This window comes from Malaclemys terrapin, chromosome 7, assembly GCF_027887155.1.
Source record: "Malaclemys terrapin pileata isolate rMalTer1 chromosome 7, rMalTer1.hap1, whole genome shotgun sequence".
Taxonomy (NCBI): Eukaryota; Metazoa; Chordata; order Testudines; family Emydidae; genus Malaclemys; species Malaclemys terrapin.
This window is the reverse complement of record NC_071511.1, coordinates 31,793,090-31,806,254: the sequence shown is the minus strand read 5'-3', so window position 1 is coordinate 31,806,254 and position 13,165 is coordinate 31,793,090.

Below are 13,165 nucleotides of genomic sequence, written 5' to 3'. Positions count from 1 at the left end.
TCTAACTATGGTGGTTAGGGGGGTGATTTATTTTATTTTATTTTTAGTGCAATAGTTATACTGCTACAAACCCTAGTATGGATACAGATATATTAGTATAAAGGTGCCTTGTGCTGGTATAGCTTATTTCCCTTTTTATATGGGAATAAGCTATACTGCTATAAGCACCTTTATACTGATACAACTGTCTCTACACTGGGAGGGTGGGGGCAGGTTCTACCATTTTAAATATAGTGATAGCTAAAGCGGTCCAACTTTTTGGTGTAGACTGGGACTAAATCTCTGAATTTCAGCCCCCATCTGTAAAATGGGCATAATAATCCTTCCTTTATTTAGACTGAAGGATCTTTGGGACAGGGACCATCCCTTTCTCTGAGTATGTGCAGTGCCTAGCACAAATGGAAATAAGGTACTAATTTTTAACAGTGAGGTCAATTAACCATTGGGACAGTCTACTGAGGGAAGTGGTGGATTCTCCAACCTTGGAAGTCTCCAAAGCTAGCCTTGGATGCCTTCCTAGACGATATGCTTTAATCCAAACGTTTCCATACTGTAGTACAGGAACTTGATGTTCCATCTCTTTACTTCACAACTGGTTTTTAAGGTGTGAACCATCAAAGTTTGGCAGCATGGCTTAGCCAAACACAAGTAATTGGGCTCCATGCAGTTGTAACTGGAATGAAATCTTCTGGCCTGTATTATGCAGGAGGTGAGACTAGATGATCTAATGGTCCCTTCTGGACTTAAATCTATGAATCTTTGGTGTTCTGACCTCATTTAGGGCCTCTAAGTCCTATTGCAATACAAACAACAATACCTTTTTAAAGTGCTTTGAATTCTCCCCCCTCCCCCGCCAATTAAACATGTAACATATAAATATGATTATAACTAAAACAGACTATCACTGTAGATTCAAGGATGAGTCGATCAAGCCTAGTTTGCGGAGCTGAGAGTTGTTTAGCTGCTTCAATGTCCTAGAAGAGAAGCAAAACAATCAAGAAGTTTCTATAAAATTACCATTCAGAATTCTTGAATGAGAGGGACAGCAATTAGAGAGGAAGAATAGGCCACCCCCTCCCTATTGCCCCTACCCCCACCCTCCAGTTCACTCATTCAAGCAGAGTTTAGATGTAGTGCTCAGCAGCCAGTGATGGTCCCACACACTTTGAACTGAGTGTTGCTTTTGTTCCCTGGCTGTTAGCTGCTATGTGGGGAGAATTCCAATAGCCCAAAATCCAGTCAAGGGCTGGGGTTCCTGTGTGATGGGATTTGAACAGCAAAGCTGGGAAAGGGGGCTGAGTTGAGGTGGCAGTTCATACTTCAGAAAGGAATTATTTATGTGTAATGTATTGATCTGACCCCGGTCAAAACAACACGAGAGGTTTGTTGTAAAATTGTTTGTGTAGGGATTTGGTGACTTTGATTCTTCTGGATTGTTAGCATAGGAGTCCTAAATTGGTAGATACCCTGCATAGACAGAAACCCCTAGCCTGTCATCCCAGCTTGGAACCTTTACTTAGCAAACCACCTCAAACTGAACATTGTCTGTCCCAAGTAACAAAGCACTGTGGTTCTGACTTGCAATTTGTTTGGAATGTCTGGCGGGTTTGCTAACGGACAGTGGTGGGGAGGACTGGCTGGCTTCCCTGGAGGAATGGTTTCATTGTGCTTCTCCTCCCTGATTTCAAGTTTTACTCATGACCCCTTGAGATCTGCTGTCCTTTGAGCAGGCTGCCTTCATGTAACTGGAGTTGGTGTTTTTAAGGGAGAAAATGGATCTACCACTAGGTGCTGCCTTGGTGGCTGTCATTTAGCAGCCAGGGCAGCTCTAATGTCAGTGCCTGTCTGTGTTATTCCATTCACTTATCACAGAGGATGCTAGCAGAAAGTTTGAACCAACACCAATGCTATTTAGATGAATGTTAGGAGTATAATATTAGGCTATTAACAATATACTACACTTTTGTACCACATTCCATCCTAGGATCTCAAATTATGAGACTGGCTCAAAAACAAGGAGTTTTTATTTTTTACATAATTGGTTATTTTTATTTGAGCCATTAATGTGCAGTCAGGTCACATTTTCAGGCTTTTCTCCACAGCTATGAAGGCAAGAAACATACTTTTTTTGTAAATGAAAACTGAGATTCCCACATAAGATTTAATCTCCACAAGCTGGGGCTGTAAGTAATATAATAATATATAGCTCTTATTAGTAGATTGCAAAGCCCTTTACAAAGGAGATCAGTATCCTTATTCCCATTTTTACAGATGGGGAAACTGAGACACAGAAAGGTAAAATAACTTGCTCAAGGTCACCAGTTGGCTAATGGCAGGGCTGGACCTAGAGAACAAATTTCCTGAATTAAAGTCCAGTGCTTTATCCACTAAGCCACATTGCCTCCTCCTTAAGTCAAATACCATCAGATGCATGATAAAATCATGAGAGTTATTAAAACCTGAAATACCTAGGTAAACATGAATGAATGAAGCCCTTCACAACCTTCTTGTGAGGCTGATATTAGAACAGACAGCTCTTACTGCTGAAGTGCCCTTTTAAATAAATACACAGTTCAACAACACAGAAAAATTCACCAACTAATTTTCTTTAAACAATAACTGGTGCCCTGAAAGACACTACAATTAAGGCAAAGCGATATAGGAGGCAGTGTGGCAGAGTGGCTAGGGCAATGACTCAGGAGACCTGGGTTCTATTCCTGACTCTGCTCTGTGACCTTAGACAAGTCACTTCTCTGCCTTGGTTTCCCCTCCCATTCTTTGTCTTGTCTGTTTAGACTAGATGCTCTCTGGGGCACTGTCTCTTATGATAGGACCCTGATCTCTGTTGTAGCATACAAATCACAAAGAGGGAAATGTGAGAGCTTTAAAAAGGGTCCAGATTAGGACTACCTGCAGCTCATGGAAAGCAAGGGCAAAAAGCTAAAGCATAGTCTATTAGACCGTGAGCTTTTCCAGGCAGGGGCTGTCTACTGTGGTGCCTAGCGCAATGGGGCCCCATTCTCAGTCGGTCCCTAGGGACCTCCATAATAAATGTGATGAATAGTAATAAGGGCACAGGGGAAGGAGAGGACTGAAAATTATCAATGGAGCCGGCAGCTTTGCTGTGGCCATGTCCGATTAGTTTAATTAGTAAACATGGTTTTCTGAGAGCAGCCTTGGAGAGGATTCTAGAGCTATTTGCTGCTGCGGTTGGCGCCTGTGGTTGCTGCCAGCAGTGATTAAAGTTCATCCGCCTTTGAAGTGGGTTGCGTACTCGCAGAGCTGTTGCTAGCAGGGCTAGAAGTCCATGGCTTGGGCTGCAAGGGAACTGCTAGATGTAAAACTTGCTGGAAGCAGCCTCCCTTTCATCATCACTGAGTCAGAACTCTTCTCTCCATATAAATGAGCTTTTCCTAGCTCACCTCTGTGCCACTGTGGTCATGGCTTGGCAAAAGCTGGAGGGATGTACCTAGCTTCCATTTAACTTCAGGGAAGAAGCGGGGTCTCGTGGTCAAGGCACTTGGCTGGGCTTCAGGAGATCTCTGTTCATTTCTCACTCTTCCACAGCCTCTATGTGTGACCTTGGACAAGTCACATAATTCAGTGAGAGCTGTGTGGCTAACTCCCAAATGGGTCTTTTAAAACCCAAGACCGACTTTCTCTCTGGGACTCACCTCCCTATCTGTGAAATGGGGATAATAATTCTGCCTTGTCTATTTAGACTGTGAGCTTTTTGGCTCCGGGAGTGTCTCTCCCCATGTTTCTGTACAGCACCTTGCAGAACGGAGCCCTGATCTCAATTGGGGCTTTTGTGCTGTCATACACCAAGCATTGTCAGTAATGCAGCGGCTTGTAAGAGTCGTCAAGTCCCATCTGCAGCATACAATAAGCTATCCACTACCTAGCAAGTTGTCATATTTTTACTAGAACAACTCATTAGTAAGAAGCAAGTGTTCAACTTCTCTCCTACTCCCAGGCGTGAACCCACCGCTGCTTCCTCTTCTGCTGATTCTTCATTTTTCTGCATTTATAATGAGTCCAAGCGTTGTCTCTGATCACCAAGTCTCAGAGTGGAAATCTGATTCCCCTCCCTTATAGGGATTCTCCCTTCTGCCCCCTCTGAAAAGGATGTCTCCAGATTCCTTTCCATCCCAGTCATCCTTCCCTCTTAAGCTCACTCCGTGTCTGCATGGGATTACTTCATTTCCCTAGCTCTCTACACGGACTGTGAGGGCGCAGGATCGCTTTGGTGGCTGGGTCTGCCCCAGGAAATCTCCCATCAGCTGCAATTTTTGGAGCACTAGTGTAGGCGAGGGGATGGCATTTCAACCACCAGGAGATTTGACCCTGCTCAGAAGTAAGAGGGGTTAATCTAGCAGTATATCAGCTGGGAGGAATGACAATCTTGTGGATAAGACACTGGACTGGACTGGGACTCAGCGACCCTAACCAAGATCAGGGCTTCTCTGGGGCTAGGCACTGTACAGACATAGTAAGAGACAGTTGCTGACTTAAAGAGCTAGCAATCCAAACAGACAAAGGCAGGATTGCTATCCCATTTTCAGGTGGGAACACTGAGGTTAAATTACTTAATCAAAGTCACCCAAGGAGTCTCTGTCAGAGCTGGGAATTGAACCCACATCTTCCAAGACCCACTTCAGGGTCATCTCCCCTTCTGAGTTTTGCTGTCTTGTGTCCGGTGTTGTATCTTTTATGGGGCTGTGCCTCATGAATAATAATGATGTGATGCAAAAAGCTGCCAGCCAGCCACGCACATGGGAATCAGCCGTGAGACAACACTTGGTAATGTAGGATTTTAGTATAAAACCTCTCCCCAGTGCATCCTGCTCCTTCAAGTGGTTGGTAATGATCACACACCTGGCCTGGCAGGACACAGGTGAGGTGATCTCATAGGACTCCTACTGGAACACAGTGGCAATAGATTTTCCTGCTTAAAGCTCCCAGCACCAGGACTGGATTAAGGCAATGTGTTGTCCTGGGCATATAGGGTGACCAGATGTCCCAATAAAATCGGGACTGTCAGGATATTTAGGCATTTGTCCCGCGTCCCGATTGATCTTCGGTTGGGACGCTGCACTCCATCTTTTTTTTTTTTTTTTTCCTTTTTTCCCCTCCGCTGCCAGCAGCACTGGGACACAATAGGGAATTGGGAGAGGGAGCTGTTTGTGTCGTTACACCGGCAGCACTCGGCTTCTTTTTGCTCCGCCGGTGACCCCCACACACACACACTTGTGTCCCGATATTTTCTTCCTGTCATGTGGTCACCCTATGGGCATACCACAACATGTGGCCCCCACTGTTCTGCCCTTAGGAGTAGCAGGAGCTGCAACAGGTGTCCCCTTCCCCCATGTCCCAGCCAGCGAGGGAGGGGTGGCATGGGCCTGTAGCTCTATGCCTTGATCCAGCCCAGCCTGAAGATTAGATTTGATTTAATGTTTCCCATCTGGAGCCCAAAATAAAAACCTGCTCCACCCACCGCAGGCGTAGGGTCAGAAGTCAGTGATGGGAGGAAATGTTTGAGGTTTCCTCTGCCAGTGGTTTTTTAACTGTTTTCCCCCAGCAATCTGGGGAAGCATGTTCTTTGTTATTTGTGTTTGTTTAGATTTCACCTGGAATGCATTTCAGAACTGAAAGAGTCAGACTTTGGCCCCAATCCAGCTGGCAGTGCTGATAAAACCAGATAGAAAAATGGAGATGTTATGAAGGAGGATGGGTGCAGAGCAGGGTCTACTGGAGTTAAGGGGTCTGGATGGTAGGGGGCAGGACTCCTGAGTCCCATTGATGCCTTTGGAAGAGGGTATATTTCTCAGTGGTTACAGCAGGGGACTACAGATCAAGGCTCCTGAGTTTCTCTTTCTAGCTTTGGAAGGGAATGATATCTAGTGGTGGGGCTGAGGGTCAGGACTCCTGGGTTCTGTTCATAGAATCATAGAATAGCAGGGTTGGAAGGGACCTCAGGAGGTCATCTAGTCCAACCCCCTGCTCAAAGCAGGACCAATTCCCAACTAAATCATCCCAGCCAGGGCTTTGTCAAGCCTGACCTTAAAAACCTCTAAGGAAGGAGATTCCACCACCTCCCTAGGTAACCCATTCCAGTGCTTCACCACCCTCCTAGTGAAAAAGTTTTTCCTAATATCCAACCTAAACCTCCCCCACTGCAACTTGAGACCATTACTCCTTGTTCTGTCATCAGGTACCACTGAGAACAGTCTAGATTCATCCTCTTTGGAACCCCCTTTCAGGTAGTTGAAAGCAGCTATCAGATCCCCCCTCATTCTTCTCTTCTGCAGACTAAACAATCCCAGTTCCCTCAGCTTCTCCTCATAAGTCATGTGCTCCAGCCCCTAATCATTTTTGTTGCTCTCCGCTGGACTCTTTCCAATTTTTCCACATCCTTCTTGTAGTGTGAGGCCCAAAACTGGACACAGTACTCCAGATGAGGTGATCACGTCCCTCGATCTTCTGGCAATGCCCCTACTTATACAGCCCAAAATGCTGTTAGCTTTCTTGGCAACAAGGGCACACTGTTGACTCATATCCAGCTTCTCGTCCACTGTAACCCCTAGGTTTTCTGCAGAACTGCTTCCTAGCCATTCGGTCTCTAGTCTGTAACAGTGAACGTTCCTAGTTCCAAAAGAGCATGTTGGTCTAGGGGTTAGAGTAGCAGGCTAGGAATCAGGGTGCCTGGGTTCTATTTTTGGCTATGGGAGGGGAATATGGTCTAGACCAGAGGTGGGCAAACTATGGCCCGCGGGCCACATCCAGCCCGCGGGACCATTCTGCCCAGCCCCTGAGCTCCTGCCCCAGGAGGCTAGACCACGGCCCCTCCGCTGCTGTCCTTCCTCCCCTGCAGCCTCAGCTCGCCCTGCCGCCAGCACAATGCTTTGGGCAGCAAGCTCCTGGGGTAGCGCAGCTGCAGAGTCCAGCCTGACCCGGTGCTCTGTGCTGTATGGTGCATGGCTGGCTCCAGCTGAGTGGCATGGCTGCCTGTCCTGGTGCAGCCGTGCCGCCAGCCACCGGTGCTCCAGGCAGTGCAGTAAGGGGGCAGGGAGCGGGGGCGGGGGGTTGAGTGGACAGGGGCCGGGGGTGTGGATAGGGGTGGGGGCGGTCAGAGGGCAGGGAACAGGGGCGTTGAATAGGGGCGAGGGTTCTGGGGGCGGTCAGGGAGAAGGGATGGGACAGGTTGGATGGGGCAGTTAGGAAGGAGAGGAGTGGTTGGATTGGGCAGTGGGGGGAAGTTGGGGCGGGGGTTCTGGGGGCAGTCAGGGGACAGGGAGAAGGGGTGGTTGGATGGGGCAGGGATCCCGGGGGGGGCCGTCAGGGGGTGAGAAGCAGGGGGGTTGGATAGGGGGCAGGGGCCAGGCCATGCCTGGCTGTTTGGGGAGGCACAGCCTCCCCTAACCAGCCCTCCATACAATTTCTGAAACCCGATGTAGCCCTCAGGCCAAAAAGTTTGCCCATCCCTGGTCTAGAGGGTAGAGCAGCAGGATGGGAGTCAGGTCACCTGGGCTCTGCATCCAGCTCTGTCACTGACTTGTGTGTGCCCTTGGGGACCAGCCACTTCCTTTCTTTGTGACTCAGTTTCCCTGTTGTGACATTAGGATAAGAATACTGAAGCACTTTAATCTACATAGGTTCTTATGCCCCTATGACCGTAGTATCTGAGCGATGAGAACATCAAATGGATACTTGCTAGAGCAGTGTCAAATATTATTATACATAGCCAGGCTGACATGCTATTGATCTCTTTTCTTCTAGTGCTACTCCAGCCTGTGCAGGGTAATTCACATCTCCCATTACCTAGCAGTGCGGTTTTCCAATTCATCTTGTCTGAGTGTGCAGTCTTTCTCTAATCCAGTTGTTTTTTATGAGTCCATAAATCCTGGATTTGGACAATATTCAAAAAAAGGATCTAGTCCCCTTCTACTACTTGGCTTATCCCTACCTTTGTGCATCCTCTTCCCTTCTGTTACTTTCCTCTCTTCAACTGCCCATCCCCCTTGCTAACCTGCTAGAGCTTTGTGTCTTTAGGACACCCTTGCTATAGCTTTGTTATTATTCCTAGTGGTATTGTACATTCTTTAGGGCAGGGACTGTGTTTTATGTATGTGTATGTACGGCACCTGGCACAGTGGGGCCCTGATCCCTGATGAGTCTCTAGGTGCTACTGTCATACAAATAAATAACAATTCTAATAATTATGCCTTTAAAAACATTGCTAGACATACTAGAGAATTAAGTGCTAGTTCCAAGCAGCAACTTCAGGGAATCATGTTGCTTAACATTTGGTGAGCAAGCCCAGGTGCTGCAGGCAGTGATGGGAGTTATTACTAGGAGACGCTTTCCCCTCTGAGTCAGTGGGGACCCCAAAGACACAGTGTGATCCTAGGAGTTGATGTGCTTCCATGCAGTGGTGTGGGTGACTCAGTTAGGGGTGCTCTCCCTTCTGAATTACTGCTAAGCTCAATGACTCCCCCGAAGTACAAGGGGGCACTGCCCTTCAGGGAGCAGTGTGGGGATGCTCTCCCCTCAGTCAGTACTGGCCCTGGTGCCTCAGTGAGTTGCTAAGGGTCTCTGTGCTGCAGGGAGCAGGGCGGGTAACTCAGCAGGTGCCATTTGGAGTCAGTACTGACCCATACCTTAGCTGCTGGAGTTGCTGTAAAACAGATGTTCTTTGACCACATGTGGCTATTAAAAAACACCCTGTACATGGTAAGTCAGGGGACCAAAATTCTAACTCCAGTAATTACCACTCTCTAAAATCCCCCCACAGCCTAAGTCATACACAGCATTCTCCTTCACGTCCTAACCTAAATTGTTGTATGCTGTAGCTGTACCATGTTCCTCCCCAGAGGTGGCTGCATTTCCACAAGGGGCAGAGCAATGTGTGCATGTTCTACTCTGTGTGTGCATTTCTACTCCTCCTCCCTGTGCCTGCATTCACTGCTCTGCAGTCTTTGCTGATACACAGCCAAGTTTTCTCTCCTCTGTCACAAACACTACTTTACTAAAGAAAGGGATTGTTTGCCAGTTGTTCCGTTCCACAGAGCTCAGCTTTCCAGACTCTGGGCTGATAAAATCAGACACGCCCAGCTGCACATCTGTGGCAGATTACCCCTTACTTGTACTGAAGGAAGAATCTTCACCAAATGACTCAACTCTGGAACAATTTATTTTGCACTTACATTTGGTGACGGGTTTAAGAGGCTAATTTTCTCCCAAGCCTGAGGAATTTCAAGCGGCCAGATTATTAAAAAACTGCTTTCAAAGCTGAGGCAGCAGAGAGGGGATGAGTGCATGGACGTGGTTTAGATCAGTGGTTCTCAAACTTTTGTGCTGGTGATGCTTTTAACACAGCAAGCCTCTGAGTGCGACTCCTCCCCCTTATAAATTAAAAACACTTTTTTATATATTTAACACCATTATAAATGCTGGAGGCAAAATGGGGCTTGGGGTAGATGCTGACAGCTCGTGACACCCCCATGTAATAATCTCGTGATCCCCTGAGGGGTCCCGACCCCGTTTGAGAACCCCTGGGTTAGATTATCGTGTTCTCACTTCCTGCCTCTGATTCCTTTGAAATCCATTATGTGTTTATTTGTTCTCAAATTTATCACTGACCATGTGAAGTGCTGGCAGAAATAAATAAGACTTGTTGACAAGGTGGATCCTACAGCAAGCAAGCTATGTGGCCAGGAGTGGTTAGAGCAGGGGACAAGGAGCCAGGACTCCTGAGTTCTATTCCCAACTCTGTCACTGAAGGTATGTCTACACTGCCATTAAACCCCCATAGCTATCCTATGTTAGGGTTACCATTCGTCCGGATTTACCCGGACATGTCCTCCTTTTGTGTGCTAAAAATAGCGTCCGGGGGGAATTTGTAAAGCACTCACAATGTCCGGGATTTCCCCCTCCCCCGGCAGAGCAGAGCGAGCGGCTGGGAGGGCTGCAGGAAAGTCCCGGGCTGGACTCTGGAGCAGCTTCCTCCTCCCACCCCCCCCTCCCTGCATTCTGAGCCGGCCGGCAGCTCCTCCTCCTGCAGCCCGCTCCGGCAGCCCTGTGCAGGGCCAGGGACCGGGTTTTGTGTTGTGCTGGGGAGCTCAGCCATGTGTTGGGCTGGCACAGAGCCCAACACCCTGTTCTGAGCAGCAGGGTAAGGGGGGGCAGGAGAAGGGACAGGGAGGTTCTGGATGGGGCAGTCAAGAAATGGGTGGGGGCTTTTGGAGGGGAGTGGAGAAAGTTTTGGGCAGTCAGGGTACAGGTAGGGGGTAGGGTCCTGGGGGACAGTTGGGGGGGGGTCTTAGGAGGGGGCAGTTAGGGGACAAGGAACAGGGAGTCTTAGGTAGGGGGTGGGGTTCTGGAGGGCAGTTAGGAGCAGGGGTCCCAGGAGGGGGCAGTCAGGGGACAAGGAGCGGGGGGTAGGGGGCTGGGAGTTCTGGGGGGGAGCTGTCAGGGGGCAGGAGTGGGGAGAGGGATCGGAGCAGTCAGGGGACAGGGAGCAGAGGGGTTTAGATGGGTTGGGAGTTCTGGGGGGGGCTGTCAGGGGGCAGGAGTGTGGAGAGGGATCGAGCAGTCAGGGGACAGGGAGCAGAGGGGTTTAGATGGGTTGGGAGTTCTGGGGGGGGCTGTCAGGGGGTGGGGAGTGGTTGGATGGGGCGTGGGAGTCCCAGGGGTCTGTCTGGGGGTGGGGGTGTGGATAAGGGTTGGGGCAGTCAGGGGACAAGAGGCAAGGAGGCTTAGATAGGGAGTGGAGTCCCGGGGGGCAGTTAGGGGCAGGGGTCCCAGGAGGGGGCAGTCAGGGGACAAGGAACGGGGGGAGGGTTGGGGGTTCTGGGGGGGCGGGAAGTGGGAGGGGCAGGGGCGGGGCTAGGGCGGGGCTCCTCCCGTCCTCTTTTTTGCTTGTTGAAATATGGTAACCCTATCCTATGTAAGCTGACTTGGGCGCACGGGGCTCAGAGTATAGGGCTGTTTAATGGCAGTGTAGACATTCAGCCTCAGGCTGTAGCCTGGGACTGGGGGCGAGAGACCCAGACCCTGGTTTCATCCCAAACGTCTCCATTGTATTTAAACAGCCCCATGAGCCTTGGGAGCCTGAATCAGAAGACCTGGGCCAGCTATGGTTGTTTAACTGCAGTGCAGACATAGCCTGACAGACCTGGTGAGTTATGGTAAGTGCCTCAATTTTCCCAGTGGGGACAATACCAAGTGAAATGCTTTGAGATCCTTGCATGACAGTGCTACAGGCAGACAAAGGATCATTATCTGTAACCAGATTCTGCAGCAGCAGAAACTCTGGTCCCTGTCCCAGCAGCTATACTAAGCATTGGCTTTGCTGCAGCAGTTGGCACCTACAGTCAGTGTTTTGTAACAATATAAGCTTTGCAATGGGATAGGTACTCCTGCAACTTTCTTTGGCAGCGCTATACGGTCCTGGTTTGGATAGAGACACAAACTCATTCGCAAATAATCTCATTTGCAGGCTTTTTTAAGATGACCTGGCACACAGGCAGCATTTGTAACAAATGTTTAATTGAGTGGAGTGGCTGATATCAACATCGCAGAAACCTCAAAAGTGTTTTTTTGTATTGTGCAAATCTGCAGAGCTGTAGGAAATCCAGCAAGACGCGGTACCTTGGGACTGTGTGGTGTGCCTGTTTGCCAACTTTCTGATGTCTTTATCTCTTCTCAAAAGTGTCATGTTTGCCAAGGGGAAAACAAACAGCACCTTCTCCCGGAGTGATTTGTGGCCCTGCGTAAATAAATGTGGTTTGGGGCTTTTTTAGGGGTGGTTTTCCAGGAGGGAACTAGGAGGGTTAGAAACATATTTTTGAGATTCTTGTGCAATCGCATGACTAGAGAATCTGGGCTTTAAGGAAAACATCCAATGTTGCAAGTTTTGCAATAAAATTATAAGAGTTGGCAACACTCAGTTATCCCAATTCTAGTGCCCACATTTTAAAAAGGAAGTTGGAAAATTGAAGAAGGTCCAGAAAGGAGAGACAAAAATGATTTGAGGGCTATAGAAAATTTCTGACAGTGAGAGACTGAAAGAGCTCAATATGTTTAGTTTATCAAAAAGAGATTGAGAAGGGGCTTGATGACACTGTTTCATAGGAAGAAAACACCAGGGTACTAAGGGGTTCCTTAGCCTAGCGGAGAAAGGCAGAACAAGAGCCAATGGCTGGGAACAAGCCAAACAAATTACAATTAGAAATTAGGCACAACTTTTTCCCAGAGCTGGTGATTAACCATTGGAACAAACTCCCAGGGGAAATGGGGGATTCTCCCTCTCTTGGTGTCTGCAAAGCCAGACTGGATGCCTTGCTGGAAGATGTCAAAGCCTAACACAAATTGTGCTTTTGTCAAAAACAAATTACTGGGCTCAGCGCAGGGGTGAGTGAAATTGAATGGCCTGTGATGTACAGGAGATCAAACTTCAACTCTATGCATCTATGAAAATTCCAGTGTAGATGATACATGTTACGTTTTCCTTCTGTTCAAGTTCTTATACTCCATTCATTTTGTCCACCTCTGCTTTCCTGTAATAACCTAAAGTGTTGTTGACTAAGAACATTCTGCTTAAAATATACGGAGTCAGATCCTCAGCTATTGTAGATCAGACACCATTGGCCTGATTTATAATTTACATCAACTAAGGATCTGGGCCAGAGAGTTTTAATCTCACAGAGTCCCTCTTAGGCCTAATTCTACACATAAAGTTGCACCCATTTAACTAGGGTTACCATACGTCCGGATTTTCCCGGACATGTCCGGCTTTTGGGGGCTCAAATCCCCGTCCGGGGGGAAATCCCCAAAAGCCGGGCATGTCCGGGAAAATCGGGAGGCTCGGCCGGGGCCTCTTTGTGCGGGGCCGGGGGCATGGTGCCGGGCCGGGCCCGCGGGGCTGGGAGCCGGGAGCCAGCCCGCGGGGCTGGGAGCCGGGCCGGGGTCGGGGAGCCGGGAGCCGGCCCGCGGCGCTGGAAGCCGGGAGCCGGCCCGCGGTCGGGGAGCCGGGCCGGGGAGCTGGGAGCCGGGCCGGGGTCGGGGAGCCGGGAGCCGGCCCGCGGGGCTGGGAGCCGGGAGCCGGGCCGGGGTCCGGGAGCCGGGAGCCGGCCCGCGGGGCTGGGAGCCGGGCCGGGGTCGG